General features: G+C 45.4%; 16 non-coding genes across 16 annotated transcripts; 11 read left to right on the forward strand and 5 right to left on the reverse strand.

The window, feature by feature from the left end:
* Window positions 1-767: 767 nt before the first annotated feature.
* On the reverse strand, window positions 768-862 carry TRNAI-UAU (transfer RNA isoleucine (anticodon UAU)). The gene is made up of 2 exons: window positions 825-862; window positions 768-803 (listed from the first exon to the last, which is right to left on the reverse strand). It is a non-coding gene; the product is annotated as a tRNA-Ile (tRNA).
* Window positions 863-1,154: 292 nt separating this feature from the next.
* On the forward strand, window positions 1,155-1,236 carry TRNAS-GCU (transfer RNA serine (anticodon GCU)). Its single transcript has one exon. It is a non-coding gene; the product is annotated as a tRNA-Ser (tRNA).
* A 1,115-nt stretch (window positions 1,237-2,351) lies between these two features.
* On the forward strand, window positions 2,352-2,423 carry TRNAT-UGU (transfer RNA threonine (anticodon UGU)). Its single transcript has one exon. It is a non-coding gene; the product is annotated as a tRNA-Thr (tRNA).
* A 1,528-nt stretch (window positions 2,424-3,951) lies between these two features.
* Window positions 3,952-4,033, forward strand: TRNAS-GCU (transfer RNA serine (anticodon GCU)). Its single transcript has one exon. It is a non-coding gene; the product is annotated as a tRNA-Ser (tRNA).
* A 1,116-nt stretch (window positions 4,034-5,149) lies between these two features.
* On the forward strand, window positions 5,150-5,221 carry TRNAT-UGU (transfer RNA threonine (anticodon UGU)). The gene has a single exon. It is a non-coding gene; the product is annotated as a tRNA-Thr (tRNA).
* A 1,145-nt stretch (window positions 5,222-6,366) lies between these two features.
* Window positions 6,367-6,461, reverse strand: TRNAI-UAU (transfer RNA isoleucine (anticodon UAU)). Its single transcript has 2 exons — window positions 6,424-6,461; window positions 6,367-6,402 (listed from the first exon to the last, which is right to left on the reverse strand). It is a non-coding gene; the product is annotated as a tRNA-Ile (tRNA).
* A 292-nt stretch (window positions 6,462-6,753) lies between these two features.
* Window positions 6,754-6,835, forward strand: TRNAS-GCU (transfer RNA serine (anticodon GCU)). The gene has a single exon. It is a non-coding gene; the product is annotated as a tRNA-Ser (tRNA).
* A 1,116-nt stretch (window positions 6,836-7,951) lies between these two features.
* Window positions 7,952-8,023, forward strand: TRNAT-UGU (transfer RNA threonine (anticodon UGU)). The gene has a single exon. It is a non-coding gene; the product is annotated as a tRNA-Thr (tRNA).
* Window positions 8,024-9,178: 1,155 nt separating this feature from the next.
* Window positions 9,179-9,273, reverse strand: TRNAI-UAU (transfer RNA isoleucine (anticodon UAU)). Its single transcript has 2 exons — window positions 9,236-9,273; window positions 9,179-9,214 (listed from the first exon to the last, which is right to left on the reverse strand). It is a non-coding gene; the product is annotated as a tRNA-Ile (tRNA).
* A 292-nt stretch (window positions 9,274-9,565) lies between these two features.
* TRNAS-GCU (transfer RNA serine (anticodon GCU)) lies at window positions 9,566-9,647 on the forward strand. Its single transcript has one exon. It is a non-coding gene; the product is annotated as a tRNA-Ser (tRNA).
* Window positions 9,648-10,763: 1,116 nt separating this feature from the next.
* On the forward strand, window positions 10,764-10,835 carry TRNAT-UGU (transfer RNA threonine (anticodon UGU)). Its single transcript has one exon. It is a non-coding gene; the product is annotated as a tRNA-Thr (tRNA).
* Window positions 10,836-11,983: 1,148 nt separating this feature from the next.
* TRNAI-UAU (transfer RNA isoleucine (anticodon UAU)) lies at window positions 11,984-12,078 on the reverse strand. Its single transcript has 2 exons — window positions 12,041-12,078; window positions 11,984-12,019 (listed from the first exon to the last, which is right to left on the reverse strand). It is a non-coding gene; the product is annotated as a tRNA-Ile (tRNA).
* Window positions 12,079-12,370: 292 nt separating this feature from the next.
* Window positions 12,371-12,452, forward strand: TRNAS-GCU (transfer RNA serine (anticodon GCU)). The gene has a single exon. It is a non-coding gene; the product is annotated as a tRNA-Ser (tRNA).
* A 1,116-nt stretch (window positions 12,453-13,568) lies between these two features.
* Window positions 13,569-13,640, forward strand: TRNAT-UGU (transfer RNA threonine (anticodon UGU)). Its single transcript has one exon. It is a non-coding gene; the product is annotated as a tRNA-Thr (tRNA).
* A 1,157-nt stretch (window positions 13,641-14,797) lies between these two features.
* Window positions 14,798-14,892, reverse strand: TRNAI-UAU (transfer RNA isoleucine (anticodon UAU)). Its single transcript has 2 exons — window positions 14,855-14,892; window positions 14,798-14,833 (listed from the first exon to the last, which is right to left on the reverse strand). It is a non-coding gene; the product is annotated as a tRNA-Ile (tRNA).
* Window positions 14,893-15,184: 292 nt separating this feature from the next.
* On the forward strand, window positions 15,185-15,266 carry TRNAS-GCU (transfer RNA serine (anticodon GCU)). Its single transcript has one exon. It is a non-coding gene; the product is annotated as a tRNA-Ser (tRNA).
* The last annotated feature ends 4,498 nt before the right edge of the window (window positions 15,267-19,764 follow it).

A 19,764-nucleotide genomic window follows, 5' to 3' on the forward strand; every position in this document is an offset into this window, starting at 1 on the left:
TCAAATGAGGTTAATCTTCAAAACCCCACCCCCACTAACCATAAATATCCGACTCTCCTGCTGTCCATTCAAATGATACAAGGTATCTTGTACATAGAGAGAATGTGAGAAAAAGCAGAATCGCTTCATAGATTTGGTGACCTTGGATGGGTGGGCTGGATAAAGAAGTGAACCTGATTTCGGGAAAAGGAGTATCGTGATGGGGATGAGGAAAAGAGAACATGGACCACATTCACAAGTTAGAGAAATAAATATATTAGGTTGAATGGTTTTAAAAAGTTAACTTTGAGCATGAATTGTTTTTTTAAACTGCAAAGAATAAAAAAAAAATCAATGTGGGATTGGAGGCACAATCTGAGCAGAAAGCACCATAAGCTGCTATGGTGCAACTCTTATGTTGACTAGAAACATTAATATGATGACGCTCTTCTTTTGATATGTCTTTCAGTTAAATGTTATTGTAAGTAGCTGATACAGCACTGTTTGCAGCTCCTCAGTATATGGTTATCCCGTGACAACAATGTTTTCATCATATTTATTATTCTAGAAATGTATTTTTAAATGCACTGATGTGGTGTTTGCATGCTATGCAAGACGGCTCATCATGGAATGTTTATAAGGAGCATCGAATAGGATTGTGATATTTGCACCTGGAAGAGTCGGACACGCAGATCCTGAAAAGAAGTAAAAACTCTCTAGCAAGGGCCGTCTCTCCCCTGAGTTTAATCTTTACTTTTAGTGAAATGGTTTATGAAAAACCAGTAAGCTGCTCCAGGTGAGGCTCGAACTCACAACCTCGGCATGCCTCAATGCAAGTACTGCTGTATAAGTACCGCGCGCTAACCGATTGCGCCACTGGAGCTCACTGTTCTCATACCTCCCCTGTTGAGCCATCTAGAGCTGACCAAGTAGATACTGGCACTGCTCCCTTATTCACTGTGCAAGATCGACTCACATGCTAGCATGTTATCATGACTATTAAAAACTACAGTCCTAATGGAACAGATTTGATAATTCTGCTATATCATGTGCTCTGTCTATTGAACACCACATATATTTGCCAGTTCTGACACAGTCTAGGAGAAACTTATGATTATTTGTAATTAGCACATCGTAAGAATTTCCTAAAAAATGAAACATAGTCACCTAAGGCAGACGAGGTGGCCGAGTGGTTAAGGCGATGGACTGCTAATCCATTGTGCTCTGCACGCGTGGGTTCGAATCCCACCTTCGTCGGAACGCCATCTGACACTCTTTTGAAGGTGGGCATGTCTCGTAGTACAATTACACTCTCTTTCAAGACAAAGCCATAATCCACTAGAAGGGCCCAACTGACTATTCCATTTTGGCAATTATGTCAAATTAAGGGAAGTGTTTTGTGCTTAATTGAAATTAGATCTTTCATGAAGTGTCCAGAGGATTGCCTTTCCCTCACTCCTGGCCTTCTAACTAACCCTGGTCGTAGTGGGCGTAGTGGCGCTCCGCGGAGCTACGCGGAGTGGGCGAGAAGCTACGCCCACTCCCGCACTCCGCGTAGCCCCACTACGCACCTCCCTCCCGCTCTCCCCTACATACATTATTTAAGCAACTACCCTTAATAAAACAATTTTAAAGCACTTACCGTGTCCGGGGCTCGTCCGGGGCTCCATCTTGGAATAGCGTCATCCTGGATACCAATGCGCATGCGCGGGAGGCCGCGCATGCGCATTGGTATCCAGGAAGGGACGCTATTCCAAGAGGGAGCCCCGGAAGAGCCCGGACATGGTAAGTGCTTTAAAAATTGTTTTATTAAGGTTAGTTGCTTAAATAATGTATGTAGGGGAGGGCGGGAGGGAGGCGGGTGGCGGCCGAATCGGCTACGCACACGGAGTGGGCGTAGTGTTGCCGGCTACGCTGTCTACGCAAAATGCGTAGAAGGCAACACTACGCCTACTCCGTGGGCGTAGCCGATTCGGACGCCCAGGGTTACTTCTAACCAGTTTGGATAGATAGACTGATAAGAAAGCAGCTCTTACTCCTAAAGTTTCAGCCATCTCAAGTGTATGACTGTTGACATATGTCTGCCCCACAGAGACAGATCACTTCTAATAAGTGAGTTCTCTATCTGTCACTGATTGTGGACATACTAACTAGAGCTATCAGTATGGTCATAAATGTGAATACTCTTATGTTCTCAAATCAAAATGGAGTTTTTCCTACTTCCAAGAAAAGTGTCTTAAGCATGCTCTTCAATTTGTGCACGCATGTAGACATTCAAATGCAACTGCATTTCCATACAGAGTCTCAAAATCATAGATATCTTCATACCGCAGTAAGAATACATGAAGCGATTTACATACTGCAGGCAGGCTGGCCTTGTAGCTCAGTGGCAGAGCACTGGTCTTGTAAACCAGGGGTCATGAGTTCAAGCCTCATCAGGGCCTTTTTATATGTGAGTTTCTGTATGTTGTTTCCAAGTCATTCTTTCTAGGAGTCACACCTTGTCTTAAGTTTGCTTATTGACAAGCTTCCCTTTCCTGCTTTCATCGTATCAAGAAGACTTCATGAAAACCATTGAACCATAAACTATCGCCTCACCCCTTCCGATCGCCTGACAAACGCCATTCTCACCCCGCCGGGCAAAGCCAAATAAGTCATGCATATTTGAAGTTCCTTTGAAAGTCAGAGCGAGGACTATGACCTCTGTTCCGACTGAGTCTGCATCCACAGAAAGGATGAAATAAGGATCTAGAAATTTCACCAAGGAGATGTGAACTTCATCCCCCTTAAAATACTTTTCCTCCCAGATGCCCCGGCTCTTAGTCAAATGAGGTTAATCTTCAAAACCCCACCCCCACTAACCATAAATATCCAACTCTCCTGCTGTCCATTCAAATGATACAAGGTATCTTGTACATAGAGAGAATGTGAGAAAAAGCAGAATCGCTTCATAGATTTGGTGACCTTGGATGGGTGGGCTGGATAAAGAAGTGAACCTGATTTCGGGAAAAGGAGTATCGTGATGGGGATGAGGAAAAGAGAACATGGACCACATTCACAAGTTAGAGAAATAAATATATTAGGTTGAATGGTTTTAAAAAGTTCACTTTGAGCATGAATTGTTTTTTTAAACTGCAAAGAATAAAAAAAAATCAATGTGGGATTGGAGGCACAATCTGAGCAGAAAGCACCATAAGCTGCTATGGTGCAACTCTTATGTTGACTAGAAACATTAATATGATGACGCTCTTCTTTTGATATGTCTTTCAGTTAAATGTTATTGTAAGTAGCTGATACAGCACTGTTTGCAGCTCCTCAGTATATGGTTATCCCGTGACAACAATGTTTTCATCATATTTATTATTCTACAAATGTATTTTTAAATGCACTGATGTGGTGTTTGCATGCTATGCAAGACGGCACATCATGGAATGTTTATAAGGAGCATCGAATAGGATTGTGATATTTGCACCTGGAAGAGTCGGACACGCAGATCCTGAAAAGAAGTAAAAACTCTCTAGCAAGGGCCGTCTTTCCCCTGAGTTTAATCTTTACTTTTAGTGAAATGGCTTATGAAAAACCAGTAAGCTGCTCCAGGTGAGGCTCGAACTCACAACCTCGGCATGCCTCAATGCAAGTACTGCTGAATAAGTACCGCGCCCGATTGCGCCACTGGAGCTCACTGCTCTCATACCTCCCCTGTTGAGCCATCTAGAGCTGACCAAGTAGATACTGGCACTGCTCCCTTATTCACTGTGCAAGATCGACTCACATGCTAGCATGTTATCATGACTATTAAAAACTACAGTCCTAATGGAACAGATTTGATAATTCTGCTATATCATGTGCTCTGTCTATTGAACACCACATATATTTGCCAGTTCTGACACAGTCTAGGAGAAACTTATGATTATTTGTAATTAGCACATCGTAAGAATTTCCTAAAACAATGAAACATAGTCACCTAAGGCAGACGAGGTGGCCGAGTGGTTAAGGCGATGGACTGCTAATCCATTGTGCTCTGCACGCGTGGGTTTGAATCCCACCTTCGTCGGAACGCCATCAGACACTCTTTTGAAGGTGGGCATGTCTCGTAGTACAATTACACTCTCTTTCAAGACACAGCCATAATCCACTAGAAGGGCCCAACTGACTATTCCATTTTGGCAATTATGTCAAATTAAGGGAAGTGTTTTGTGCTTAATTGAAATTAGATCTTTCATGAAGTGTCCAGAGGATTGCCTTTCCCTCACTCCTGGCCTTCTAACTAACCCTGGTCGTAGTGGGCGTAGTGGGGCTCCGCGGAGCTACGCGGAGAGGGCGAGAAGCTACGCCCACTCCCGCACTCCGCGTAGCCCCACTACGCACCTCCCTCCCGCTCTCCCCTACATACATTATTTAAGCAACTACCCTTAATAAAACAATTTTAAAGCACTTACCGTGTCCGGAGCTCGTCCGGGGCTCCCTCTTGGAATAGCGTCGTCCTGGATACCAATGCGCATGCGCGGGAGGCCGCGCATGCGCATTGGTATCCAGGAAGGGACGCTATTCCAAGAGGGAGCCCCGGAAGAGCCCCGGACATGGTAAGTGCTTTAAAAATTGTTTTATTAAGGTTAGTTGCTTAAATAATGTATGTAGGGGAGGACGGGAGGGAGGCGGGTGGCGGCTGAATCGGCTACGCACACGGAGTGGGCGTAGTGTTGCCGGCTACGCTGTCTACGCAAAATGCGTAGAAGGCAACACTAGGCCTACTCCGTGGGCGTTGCCGATTCGGACGCCCAGGGTTACTTCTAACCAGTTTGGATAGATAGACTGATAAGAAAGCAGCTCTTACTCCTAAAGTTTCAGCCATCTCACGTGTATGACTGTTGACATATGTCTGCCCCACAGAGACAGATCACTTCTAATAAGTGAGTTCTCTATCTGTCACTGATTGTGGACATACTAACTAGAGCTATCAGTATGGTCATAAATGTGAATACTCTTATGTTCTCAAATCAAAATGGAGTTTTTCCTACTTCCAAGAAAAGTGTCTTAAGCATGCTCTTCAATTTGTGCACGCATGTAGACATTCAAATGCAACTGCATTTCCATACAGAGTCTCAAAATCATAGATATCTTCATACCGCAGTAAGAATACATGAAGCGATTTACATACTGCAGGCAGGCTGGCCTTGTAGCTCAGTGGCAGAGCACTGGTCTTGTAAACCAGGGGTCATGAGTTCAAGCCTCATCAGGGCCTTTTTATATGTGAGTTTCTGTATGTTGTTTCCAAGTCATTCTTTCTAGGAATCACACCTTGTCTTAAGTTTGCTTATTGACAAGCTTCCCTTTCCTGCTTTCATCGTATCAAGAAGACTTCATGAAAACCATTGAACCATAAACTATCGCCTCACCCCTTCCGATCGCCTGACAAACGCCATTCTCACCCCGCCGGGCAAAGCCAAATAAGCCATGCATATTTGAAGTTCCTTTGAAAGTCAGAGCGAGGACTATGACCTCTGTTCCGACTGAGTCTGCATCCACAGAAAGGATGAAATAAGGATCTAGAAATTTCACCAAGGAGATGTGAACTTCATCCCCCTTAAAATACTTTTCCTCCCAGATGCCCCGGCTCTTAGTCAAATGAGGTTAATCTTCAAAACCCCACCCCCACTAACCATAAATATCCGACTCTCCTGCTGTCCATTCAAATGATACAAGGTATCTTGTACATAGAGAGAATGTGAGAAAAAGCAGAATCGCTTCATAGATTTGGTGACCTTGGATAGGTGGGCTGGATAAAGAAGTGAACCTGATTTCGGGAAAAGGAGTATCGTGATGGGGATGAGGAAAAGAGAACATGGACCACATTCACAAGTTAGAGAAATAAATATATTAGGTTGAATGGTTTTAAAAAGTTAACTTTGAGCATGAATTGTTTTTTTAAACTGCAAAGAATAAAAAAAAATCAATGTGGGATTGGAGGCACAATCTGAGCAGAAAGCACCATAAGCTGCTATGGTGCAACTCTTATGTTGACTAGAAACATTAATATGATGACGCTCTTCTTTTGATATGTCTTTCAGTTAAATGTTATTGTAAGTAGCTGATACAGCACTGTTTGCAGCTCCTCAGTATATGGTTATCCCGTGACAACAATGTTTTCATCATATTTATTATTCTACAAATGTATTTTTAAATGCACTGATGTGGTGTTTGCATGCTATGCAAGACGGCACATCATGGAATGTTTATAAGGAGCATCGAATAGGATTGTGATATTTGCACCTGGAAGAGTCGGACACGCAGATCCTGAAAAGAAGTAAAAACTCTCTAGCAAGGGCCGTCTTTCCCCTGAGTTTAATCTTTACTTTTAGTGAAATGGTTTATGAAAAACCAGTAAGCTGCTCCAGGTGAGGCTCGAACTCACAACCTCGGCATGCCTCAATGCAAGTACTGCTGTATAAGTACCGCGCGCTAACCGATTGCGCCACTGGAGCTCACTGTTCTAATACCTCCCCTGTTGAGCCATCTAGAGCTGACCAAGTAGATACTGGCACTGCTCCCTTATTCACTGTGCAAGATCGACTCACATGCTAGCATGTTATCATGACTATTAAAAACTACAGTCCTAATGGAACAGATTTGATAATTCTGCTATATCATGTGCTCTGTCTATTGAACACCACATATATTTGCCAGTTCTGACACAGTCTAGGAGAAACTTATGATTATTTGTAATTAGCACATCGTAAGAATTTCCTAAAAAATTAAACATAGTCACCTAAGGCAGACGAGGTGGCCGAGTGGTTAAGGCAATGGACTGCTAATCCATTGTGCTCTGCACGCGTGGGTTCGAATCCCACCTTCGTCAGAACGCCATCAGACACTCTTTTGAAGGTGGGCATGTCTCGTAGTACAATTACACTCTCTTTCAAGACACAGCCATAATCCACTAGAAGGGCCCAACTGACTATTCCATTTTGGCAATTATGTCAAATTAAGGGAAGTGTTTTGTGCTTAATTGAAATTAGATCTTTCATGAAGTGTCCAGAGGATTGCCTTTCCCTCACTCCTGGCCTTCTAACTAACCCTGGTCGTAGTGGGCGTAGTGGGGCTCCGCGGAGCTACGCGGAGAGGGCGAGAAGCTACGCCCACTCCCGCACTCCGCGTAGCCCCACTACGCACCTCCCTCCCGCTCTCCCCTACATACATTATTTAAGCAACTACCCTTAATAAAACAATTTTAAAGCACTTACCGTGTCCGGAGCTCGTCCGGGGCTCCCTCTTGGAATAGCGTCGTCCTGGATACCAATGCGCATGCGCGGGAGGCCGCGCATGCGCATTGGTATCCAGGAAGGGACGCTATTCCAAGAGGGAGCCCCGGAAGAGCCCCGGACATGGTAAGTGCTTTAAAAATTGTTTTATTAAGGTTAGTTGCTTAAATAATGTATGTAGGGGAGGACGGGAGGGAGGCGGGTGGCGGCCGAATCGGCTACGCACACGGAGTGGGCGTAGTGTTGCCGGCTACGCTGTCTACGCAAAATGCGTAGAAGGCAACACTACGCCTACTCCGTGGGCGTTGCCGATTCGGACGCCCAGGGTTACTTCTAACCAGTTTGGATAGATAGACTGATAAGAAAGCAGCTCTTACTCCTAAAGTTTCAGCCATCTCAAGTGTATGACTGTTGACATATGTCTGCCCCACAGAGACAGATCACTTCTAATAAGTGAGTTCTCTATCTGTCACTGATTGTGGACATACTAACTAGAGCTATCAGTATGGTCATAAATGTGAATACTCTTATGTTCTCAAATCAAAATGGAGTTTTTCCTACTTCCAAGAAAAGTGTCTTAAGCATGCTCTTCAATTTGTGCACGCATGTAGACATTCAAATGCAACTGCATTTCCATACAGAGTCTCAAAATCATAGATATCTTCATACCGCAGTAAGAATACATGAAGCGATTTACATACTGCAGGCAGGCTGGCCTTGTAGCTCAGTGGCAGAGCACTGGTCTTGTAAACCAGGGGTCATGAGTTCAAGCCTCATCAGGGCCTTTTTATATGTGAGTTTCTGTATGTTGTTTCCAAGTCATTCTTTCTAGGAATCACACCTTGTCTTAAGTTTGCTTATTGACAAGCTTCCCTTTCCTGCTTTCATCGTATCAAGAAGACTTCATGAAAACCATTGAACCATAAACTATCGCCTCACCCCTTCCGATCGCCTGACGAACGCCTGACAAACGCCATTCTCACCCCGCCGGGCAAAGCCAAATAAGCCATGCATATTTGAAGTTCCTTTGAAAGTCAGAGCGAGGACTATGACCTCTGTTCCGACTGAGTCTGCATCCACAGAAAGGATGAAATAAGGATCTAGAAATTTCACCAAGGAGATGTGAACTTCATCCCCCTTAAAATACTTTTCCTCCCAGATGCCCCGGCTCTTAGTCAAATGAGGTTAATCTTCAAAACCCCACCCCCACTAACCATAAATATCCGACTCTCCTGCTGTCCATTCAAATGATACAAGGTATCTTGTACATAGAGAGAATGTGAGAAAAAGCAGAATCGCTTCATAGATTTGGTGACCTTGGATGGGTGGGCTGGATAAAGAAGTGAACCTGATTTCGGGAAAAGGAGTATCGTGATGGGGATGAGGAAAAGAGAACATGGACCACATTCACAAGTTAGAGAAATAAATATATTAGGTTGAATGGTTTTAAAAAGTTAACTTTGAGCATGAATTGTTTTTTTAAACTGCAAAGAATAAAAAAAATCAATGTGGGATTGGAGGCACAATCTGAGCAGAAAGCACCATAAGCTGCTATGGTGCAACTCTTATGTTGACTAGAAACATTAATATGATGACGCTCTTATTTTGATATGTCTTTCAGTTAAATTTTATTGTAAGTAGCTGATCCAGCACTGTTTGCAGCTCCTCAGTATATGGTTATCCCGTGACAACAATGTTTTCATCATATTTATTATTCTACAAATGTATTTTTAAATGCACTGATGTGGTGTTTGCATGCTATGCAAGACGGCACATCATGGAATGTTTATAAGGAGCATCGAATAGGATTGTGATATTTGCACCTGGAAGAGTCGGACATGCAGATCCTGAAAAGAAGTAAAAACTCTCTAGCAAGGGCCGTCTTTCCCCTGAGTTTATTCTTTACTTTTAGTGAAATGGTTTATGAAAAACCAGTAAGCTGCTCCAGGTGAGGCTCGAACTCACAACCTCGGCATGCCTCAATGCAAGTACTGCTGTATAAGTACCGCGCGCTAACCGATTGCGCCACTGGAGCTCACTGTTCTCATATCTCCCCAGTTGAGCCATCTAGAGCTGACCAAGTATATACTGGCACTGCTCCCTTATTCACTGTGCAAGATCGACTCACATGCTAGCATGTTATCATGACTATTAAAAACTACAGTCCTAATGGAACAGATTTGATAATTCTGCTATATCATGTGCTCTGTCTATTGAACACCACATATATTTGCCAGTTCTGACACAGTCTAGGAGAAACTTATGATTATTTGTAATTAGCACATCGTAAGAATTTCCTAAAAAATGAAACATAGTCACCTAAGGCAGACGAGGTGGCCGAGTGGTTAAGGCGATGGACTGCTAATCCATTGTGCTCTGCACGCGTGGGTTCGAATCCCACCTTCGTCGGAACGCCATCAGACACTCTTTTGAAGGTGGGCATGTCTCGTAGTACAATTATACTCTCTTTCAAGACACAGCCATAATCCACTAGAAGGGCCCAACTGACTATTCCATTTTGGCAATTATGTCAAATTAAGGGAAGTGTTTTGTGCTTAATTGAAATTAGATCTTTCATGAAGTGTCCAGAGGATTGCCTTTCCCTCACTCCTGGCCTTCTAACTAACCCTGGTCGTAGTGGGCGTAGTGGGGCTCCGCGGAGCTACGCGGAGTGGGCGAGAAGCTACGCCCACTCCCGCACTCCGCGTAGCCCCACTACGCACCTCCCTCCCGCTCTCCCCTACATACATTATTTAAGCAACTACCCTTAATAAAACATTTTTAAAGCACTTACCGTGTCCGGAGCTCGTCCGGGGCTCCCTCTTGGAATAGCGTCGTCCTGGATACCAATGCGCATGCGCGGGAGGCCGCGCATGCGCATTGGTATCCAGGAAGGGACGCTATTCCAAGAGGGAGCCCCGGAAGAGCCCCGGACATGGTAAGTGCTTTAAAAATTGTTTTATTAAGGTTAGTTGCTTAAATAATGTATGTAGGGGAGGGCGGGAGGGAGGCGGGTGGCGGCCGAATCGGCTACGCACACGGAGTGGGCGTAGTGTTGCCGGCTACGCTGTCTACGCAAAATGCGTAGAAGGCAACACTACGCCTACTCCGTGGGCGTAGCCGATTCGGACGCCCAGGGTTACTTCTAACCAGTTTGGATAGATAGACTGATAAGAAAGCAGCTCTTACTCCTAAAGTTTCAGCCATCTCAAGTGTATGACTGTTGACATATGTCTGCCCCACAGAGACAGATCACTTCTAATAAGTGAGTTCTCTATCTGTCACTGATTGTGGACATACTAACTAGAGCTATCAGTATGGTCATAAATGTGAATACTCTTATGTTCTCAAATCAAAATGGAGTTTTTCCTACTTCCAAGAAAAGTGTCTTAAGCATGCTCTTCAATTTGTGCACGCATGTAGACATTCAAATGCAACTGCATTTCCATACAGAGTCTCAAAATCATAGATATCTTCATACCGCAGTAAGAATACATGAAGCAATTTACATACTGCAGGCAGGCTGGCCTTGTAGCTCAGTGGCAGAGCACTGGTCTTGTAAACCAGGGATCATGAGTTCAAGCCTCATCAGGGCCTTTTTATATGTGAGTTTCTGTATGTTGTTTCCAAGTCATTCTTTCTAGGAGTCACACCTTGTCTTAAGTTTGCTTATTGACAAGCTTCCCTTTCCTGCTTTCATCGTATCAAGAAGACTTCATGAGAACCATAAACTATCGCCTCACCCCTTCCGATCGCCTGACGAATGCCTGACAAACGCCATTCTCACCCCGCCGGGCAAAGCCAAATAAGCCATGCATATTTGAAGTTCCTTTGAAAGTCAGAGCGAGGACTATGACCTCTGTTCCGACTGAGTCTGCATCCACAGAAAGGATGAAATAAGGATCTAGAAATTTCACCAAGGAGTTGTGAACTTCATCCCCCTTAAAATACTTTTCCTCCCAGATGCCCCGGCTCTTAGTCAAATGAGGTTAATCTTCAAAACCCCACCCCCACTAACCATAAATATCCGACTCTCCTGCTGTCCATTCAAATGATACAAGGTATCTTGTACATAGAGAGAATGTGAGAAAAAGCAGAATCGCTTCATAGATTTGGTGACCTTGGATAGGTGGGCTGGATAAAGAAGTGAACCTGATTTCGGGAAAAGGAGTATCGTGATGGGGATGAGGAAAAGAGAACATGGACCACATTCACAAGTTAGAGAAATAAATATATTAGGTTGAATGGTTTTAAAAAGTTAACTTTGAGCATGAATTGTTTTTTTAAACTGCAAAGAATAAAAAAAAATCAATGTGGGATTGGAGGCACAATCTGAGCAGAAAGCACCATAAGCTGCTATGGTGCAACTCTTATGTTGACTAGAAACATTAATATGATGACGCTCTTCTTTTGATATGTCTTTCAGTTAAATGTTATTGTAAGTAGCTGATACAGCACTGTTTGCAGCTCCTCAGTATATGGTTATCCCGTGACAACAATGTTTTCATCATATTTATTATTCTACAAATGTATTTTTAAATGCACTGATGTGGTGTTTGCATGCTATGCAAGACGGCACATCATGGAATGTTTATAAGGAGCATCGAATAGGATTGTGATATTTGCACCTGGAAGAGTCGGACACGCAGATCCTGAAAAGAAGTAAAAACTCTATAGCAAGGGCCGTCTTTCCCCTTAGTTTAATCTTTACTTTTAGTGAAATGGTTTATGAAAAACCAGTAAGCTGCTCCAGGTGAGGCTCGAACTCACAACCTCGGCATGCCTCAATGCAAGTACTGCTGTATAAGTACCGCGCGCTAACCGATTGCGCCACTGGAGCTCACTGTTCTCATAGCTCCCCTGTTGAGCCATCTAGAGCTGACCAAGTAGATACTGGCACTGCTCCCTTATTCACTGTGCAAGATCGACTCACATGCTAGCATGTTATCATGACTATTAAAAACTACAGTCCTAATGGAACAGATTTGATAATTCTGCTATATCATGTGCTCTGTCTATTGAACACCACATATATTTGCCAGTTCTGACACAGTCTAGGAGAAACTTATGATTATTTGTAATTAGCACATCGTAAGAATTTCCTAAAAAATTAAACATAGTCACCTAAGGCAGACGAGGTGGCCGAGTGGTTAAGGCGATGGAGTGCTAATCCATTGTGCTCTGCACGCGTGGGTTCGAATCCCACCTTCGTCGGAACGCCATCACACGCTCTTTTGAAGGTGGGCATGTCTCGTAGTACAATTACACTCTCTTTCAAGACACAGCCATAATCCACTAGAAGGGCCCAACTGACTATTCCATTTTGGCAATTATGTCAAATTAAGGGAAGTGTTTTGTGCTTAATTGAAATTAGATCTTTCATGAAGTGTCCAGAGGATTGCCTTTCCCTCACTCCTGGCCTTCTAACTAACCCTGGTCGTAGTGGGCGTAGTGGGGCTCCGCGGAGCTACGCGGAGAGGGCGAGAAGCTACGCCCACTCCCGCACTCCGCGTAGCCCCACTACGCACCTCCCTCCCGCTCTCCCCTACATACATTATTTAAGCAACTACCCTTAATAAAACAATTTTAAAGCACTTACCGTGTCCGGAGCTCGTCCGGGGCTCCCTCTTGGAATAGCGTCGTCCTGGATACCAATGCGCATGCGCGGGAGGCCGCGCATGCGCATTGGTATCCAGGAAGGGACGCTATTCCAAGAGGGAGCCCCGGAAGAGCCCCGGACATGGTAAGTGCTTTAAAAATTGTTTTATTAAGGTTAGTTGCTTAAATAATGTATGTAGGGGAGGACGGGAGGGAGGCGGGTGGCGGCCGAATCGGCTACGCACACGGAGTGGGCGTAGTGTTGCCGGCTACGCTGTCTACGCAAAATGCGTAGAAGGCAACACTACGCCTACTCCGTGGGCGTTGCCGATTCGGACGCCCAGGGTTACTTCTAACCAGTTTGGATAGATAGACTGATAAGAAAGCAGCTCTTACTCCTAAAGTTTCAGCCATCTCAAGTGTATGACTGTTGACATATGTCTGCCCCACAGAGACAGATCACTTCTAATAAGTGAGTTCTCTATCTGTCACTGATTGTGGACATACTAACTAGAGCTATCAGTATGGTCATAAATGTGAATACTCTTATGTTCTCAAATCAAAATGGAGTTTTTCCTACTTCCAAGAAAAGTGTCTTAAGCATGCTCTTCAATTTGTGCACGCATGTAGACATTCAAATGCAACTGCATTTCCATACAGAGTCTCAAAATCATAGATATCTTCATACCGCAGTAAGAATACATGAAGCGATTTACATACTGCAGGCAGGCTGGCCTTGTAGCTCAGTGGCAGAGCACTGGTCTTGTAAACCAGGGGTCATGAGTTCAAGCCTCATCAGGGCCTTTTTATATGTGAGTTTCTGTATGTTGTTTCCAAGTCATTCTTTCTAGGAGTCACACCTTGTCTTAAGTTTGCTTATTGACAAGCTTCCCTTTCCTGCTTTCATCGTATCAAGAAGACTTCATGAAAACCATTGAACCATAAACTATCGCCTGACCCCTTCCGAATGCCTGACAAACGCCATTCTCACCCCGCCGGGCAAGCCCTGCCGGGCAAAGCCAAATAAGCCATGCATATTTGAAGTTCCTTTGAAAGTCAGAGCGAGGACTATGACCTCTGTTCCGACTGAGTCTGCATCCACAGAAAGGATGAAATAAGGATCTAGAAATTTCACCAAGGAGATGTGAACTTCATCCCCCTTAAAATACTTTTCCTCCCAGATGCCCCGGCTCTTAGTCAAATGAGGTTAATCTTCAAAACCCCACCCCCACTAACCATAAATATCCGACTCTCCTGCTGTCCATTCAAATGATACAAGGTATCTTGTACATAGAGAGAATGTGAGAAAAAGCAGAATCGCTTCATAGATTTGGTGACCTTGGATGGGTGGGCTGGATAAAGAAGTGAACCTGATTTCGGGAAAAGGAGTATCGTGATGGGGATGAGGAAAAGAGAACATGGACCACATTCACAAGTTAGAGAAATAAATATATTAGGTTGAATGGTTTTAAAAAGTTAACTTTGAGCATGAATTGTTTTTTAAACTGCAAAGAATAAAAAAAATCAATGTGGGATTGGAGGCACAATCTGAGCAGAAAGCACCATAAGCTGCTATGGTGCAACTCTTATGTTGACTAGAAACATTAATATGATGACGCTCTTCTTTTGATATGTCTTTCAGTTAAATGTTATTGTAAGTAGCTGATACAGCACTGTTTGCAGCTCCTCAGTATATGGTTATCCCGTGACAACAATGTTTTCATCATATTTATTATTCTACAAATGTATTTTTAAATGCACTGATGTGGTGTTTGCATGCTATGCAAGACGGCACATCATGGAATGTTTATAAGGAGCATCGAATAGGATTGTGATATTTGCACCTGGAAGAGTCGGACACGCAGATCCTGAAAAGAAGTAAAAACTCTATAGCAAGGGCCGTCTTTCCCCTTAGTTTAATCTTTACTTTTAGTGAAATGGTTTATGAAAAACCAGTAAGCTGCTCCAGGTGAGGCTCGAACTCACAACCTCGGCATGCCTCAATGCAAGTACTGCTGTATAAGTACCGCGCGCTAACCGATTGCGCCACTGGAGCTCACTGTTCTCATAGCTCCCCTGTTGAGCCATCTAGAGCTGACCAAGTAGATACTGGCACTGCTCCCTTATTCACTGTGCAAGATCGACTCACATGCTAGCATGTTATCATGACTATTAAAAACTACAGTCCTAATGGAACAGATTTGATAATTCTGCTATATCATGTGCTCTGTCTATTGAACACCACATATATTTGCCAGTTCTGACACAGTCTAGGAGAAACTTATGATTATTTGTAATTAGCACATCGTAAGAATTTCCTAAAAAATTAAACATAGTCACCTAAGGCAGACGAGGTGGCCGAGTGGTTAAGGCGATGGAGTGCTAATCCATTGTGCTCTGCACGCGTGGGTTCGAATCCCACCTTCGTCGGAACGCCATCAGACGCTCTTTTGAAGGTGGGCATGTCTCGTAGTACAATTACACTCTCTTTCAAGACACAGCCATAATCCACTAGAAGGGCCCAACTGACTATTCCATTTTGGCAATTATGTCAAATTAAGGGAAGTGTTTTGTGCTTAATTGAAATTAGATCTTTCATGAAGTGTCCAGAGGATTGCCTTTCCCTCACTCCTGGCCTTCTAACTAACCCTGGTCGTAGTGGGCGTAGTGGGGCTCCGCGGAGCTACGCGGAGAGGGCGAGAAGCTACGCCCACTCCCGCACTCCGCGTAGCCCCACTACGCACCTCCCTCCCGCTCTCCCCTACATACATTATTTAAGCAACTACCCTTAATAAAACAATTTTAAAGCACTTACCGTGTCCGGAGCTCGTCCGGGGCTCCCTCTTGGAATAGCGTCGTCCTGGATACCAATGCGCATGCGCGGGAGGCCGCGCATGCGCATTGGTATCCAGGAAGGGACGCTATTCCAAGAGGGAGCCCCGGAAGAGCCCCGGACATGGTAAGTGCTTTAAAAATTGTTTTATTAAGGTTAGTTGCTTAAATAATGTATGTAGGGGAGGACGGGAGGGAGGCGGGTGGCGGCCGAATCGGCTACGCACACGGAGTGGGCGTAGTGTTGCCGGCTACGCTGTCTACGCAAAATGCGTAGAAGGCAACACTACGCCTACTCCGTGGGCGTTGCCGATTCGGACGCCCAGGGTTACTTCTAACCAGTTTGGATAGATAGACTGATAAGAAAGCAGCTCTTACTCCTAAAGTTTCAGCCATCTCAAGTGTATGACTGTTGACATATGTCTGCCCCACAGAGACAGATCACTTCTAATAAGTGAGTTCTCTATCTGTCACTGATTGTGGACATACTAACTAGAGCTATCAGTATGGTCATAAATGTGAATACTCTTATGTTCTCAAATCAAAATGGAGTTTTTCCTACTTCCAAGATGTAGGAAGGTTACTCCCTGACTATGGTTGCCCCCAACTTTTTGCCTGGTGTTTTGCTGGTTTTCTGACTTAGTTGACCTGGGACCCTGCTATTCAGGGCCCCAGGCCTACTGCTCTCTCTGTAAAATGGATTCCATGTACCTTAGGTACATATCTAAATTGGATACTGAGTCACCTTATCAGTCCCTGTACAGTGTACCTTAGGTACCCAGGGCATAGGTGTACCCAGGGCCTACCAGGGGCTGCAGCATGTATTATGCCACCCCTGGCTGGCCATCCAAATCTGACACAACTGGCTGCTTGACAGCTGGGGCAAGGTGGTGTAATCACCCTTTGCTTTAGATATAGTATACCTATATCTAACCCTAAAAATGGACCCACAGATCTCCTATCAGTCACTCCTATGGCAGGCCTTAACAATCCTGAAGGCAGAGTGCTTGGAATCGTGTGAGATGGTGCTCTGGCATGAGCTGAGCCTGTCTGCAGCTTTCGGGATCCATCCCTTAGCCGTTTCCATGATATCGCATACCATATACTCTTAAGTGCATTATAATCCTCGCGGTTATGTGCCAACTCTGGTATCGCTTTATCAAAACATGTCGAGTAAGGTGTCATACGAATTGGAATACTAACCCCTCGCCAATTCTGGCGACGGGGTTAGCATTCCACCCTTCTAGAGGGACACGACATGCCTGTAACCTATAACCCGGTTAAAAGTCAGACAGAGCCTTAGCATCCACAAAATGGATGCTGCCACCGAGACACAAGTCTGCCCTCCTGCTGCTGGGAGTCCTCCCAGAGCAGGAGATAAGGACAAAGGGTTTCCTGCCAGGGGCGGTGCCAGCACCGTCCCAGACAGGGTTTTGTGTATTGTAGGTAGGCAGGGCTTTAGAGGAAGGTGACTGCAAGTGGCACCCCGGTGCTCACTGTGCATAGGCTGGCTGGAACCAGTTCCAGGGTCACTCCAGACCCTGTGCTGGGGAAAAGCCCGCCAAGGAAGTGGGTGTAACCACCCCCCTCCCAGTCCCACCCATAGGGCAGGACTTAGTCGCGTGCCAGCCCCTTTTTACAGGATAAAGGTAGAGACTGGCCCCCTTCCAAATCAGATCATCTTTGAATCCTGAAACTACTTTCTGCGAAAGGAACTCAAGACTTCTTCCTAAGATTTCTCCCTTGTGACTAAGGAGTAGTCACCCTGCATCCGCAGGCACCATCCAAGAACACTGCGGTCTGCTGTAAGTCCTTCCTCCGGAATCCGACTGCCCAGCTCGACGAGAACCGGCTTCCCTGGCACCTCTGACCTCTACCCACCTCTACAGCCCAGCTGAGAACCGTGGGTGCGACGAGACCTCAAGGGACCGGCCATCTGCAAGACTGCACGACTTCTTTCCAGAAAGCCCGCCGAGTAATCTACTGGTGAGTGCTTTGGGGTCCGAGAAGCCCCGACTCTGAGCAGCTACAGCTCCGAAGTGCAGCCCCCCAGCATCTCCACGATCTGCGTGGGGCCCTTCTGCTTTCCGCTGCTCACCGCGTTGTTTGGCTACTAGCCCGTTGGCTTGTGGCCTTCCTGACGACGCCCGACGACATTTCTGCTGCTGGTCTGGTTGCTCCAGACTGGCCCTTGCTCCCTTCCCGAAGAGGAGCACCCTGGACCCTCCTGGTCCACTCAAGACGCCATTTTGAGTCCACCGCGTGGGCTTGAATTAGCCAAGGCTTGTTGCCCACTCCTGGGTAACTTCGACGCCGACGACTTCAACCTTCGTGGGACAGCTCGCACCTCCATCCTGGTCGCCGACAACGCCTCCTGGTCCGCGAGATTGCAGAGCCCAGCAGTGCCCACTCACCTGACTGCGGTGACTTCGCCCGGTGCCATCCTGGTGCCCACTTAATCACTGGCTAGTGATTCAAGAACTTGGTCCCCTCTGCTTTCAGGTTTTCTTCTTCCTTGATCCAGGCTTGGATCCATCGAACTTTCCTTCACTGGTCGCCTGCCAGCAACTTCTTCCTTCCAGGCTCCTGGTCCGGCAACGAGATCCCCGACGTCTTTTCAGACCTATGCAGCTGCAGCCCCTGGGCTAGGTAACTTCGGCACTTCGGTGTCCCAGCATAGCCTCACTATCCTAGGGTCAGGATCCACTGTCGTTTTCTTCCCACCAGGTCGGGTTCGCCCGTGAACACTAACTTTGTAAATTCTAGCTTCCATAGACTTTGTCCCGCATCCCGCGTGAGAGTGCACACTCTGCACCCGAGTTCCCTAGGCCTCCTGCTAGTAATCTAAAGGTTCAGTAGTCCAGTCCTAGCGATCCCAAAGCCTCTGAGAATCGTTACTTACCTGCTAGTAATTCGCATTCCACTTTGAAAGTATATGGTTTTTCGTGCCCCTCGGGCATTTGTGTAACGTGCTAACTTAAAAGTATTTTCGTAAGAGTTTTGTTGTGTGCCTAGCACCCTGTCCTCATAAAGAGTACAGGGTTGTTGTGATTCTAATAAATACATTGTTTATTTTCATAACACTTGTGTGGTGTCCTTTCACTGGGTGTTCAAGGGGTAATGTGATGGTAAAACAGCTGGCTTAACACGCCCTCTAGAGTCTTAGCCTTAGACTGCTCGTATCCATGCTACTAGGATAGCTGGTCTATAAGGTTGACTTACAACCAATCATCAATAAGGGTTGTTTGGACTGATATATAGTGATCACTAGAATAGTGAGCACTGCACATCAGGCCAACTTCTCACATTGGTGAGCAGCGGTTGGGATTTGAGCTTGCTGTTGTTTTACCACACATGCCCTAAGAATATCTTGTGAAAGATCACATAAGTACTAAAGGTACATATAACTTAGCTTAGAATACTCTGAGTTCTACTGAACCAGCTGTTGTAGCTCCTAGGGCCTAGCACACCCTAAACTACAACTCTAGCAAGGGATCAGTAGGCAAACATATAGTGTAGGTAAGTGCACCACTTACACCTCACTAGAAAAGCATGTCGACCCAGGGGGACTCTACTGAGACTCCCCTGGTCAGTGTTGACCCTCCACAGGTCACTTCAAGATATGCAGCTCTCAATTTTCAGGAGATGAGGCAACTCTGTGTCTCCAGGAAACTGAAGCAGGGGTCTAACCCCACCATTCCCTTTCTGATAGGTCTCTTAGAGACATATGATGCCAGAAAGCTCTCTCAGTTACATGAGAGCATGCCAGCCTTAGAGGGAACCTCTGGGGATCCAGACCTCCCCAACACTGATTCAGCAGTTGAGGAGGAGGATCAGGAGGTACTCTCTGGGGATGAGGTAGACAAAGGTCTTGAGGTAGTCAGAAGGCTAACTAGGACCAACTTAGACTTACTTGGGCTAGGATCTGGGGGCCCCCCAGTACTAACCCGAAGTGGGCCTAACCTTGGAGTTAGGAGAGATAGATCTCTTTCTAGGGACTCCAATAGATCTCTGCACTCTAATGCCTCTTCTCAGGGGAGAAGGAATCCTCCACAGAGGAGATTTACTTCCCCTCAGAGAAAGGAGCATGAAGCTA

Source organism: Lissotriton helveticus, chromosome 5_1, assembly GCF_964261635.1.
Source record: "Lissotriton helveticus chromosome 5_1, aLisHel1.1, whole genome shotgun sequence".
Classification (NCBI taxonomy): Eukaryota; Metazoa; Chordata; class Amphibia; order Caudata; family Salamandridae; genus Lissotriton; species Lissotriton helveticus.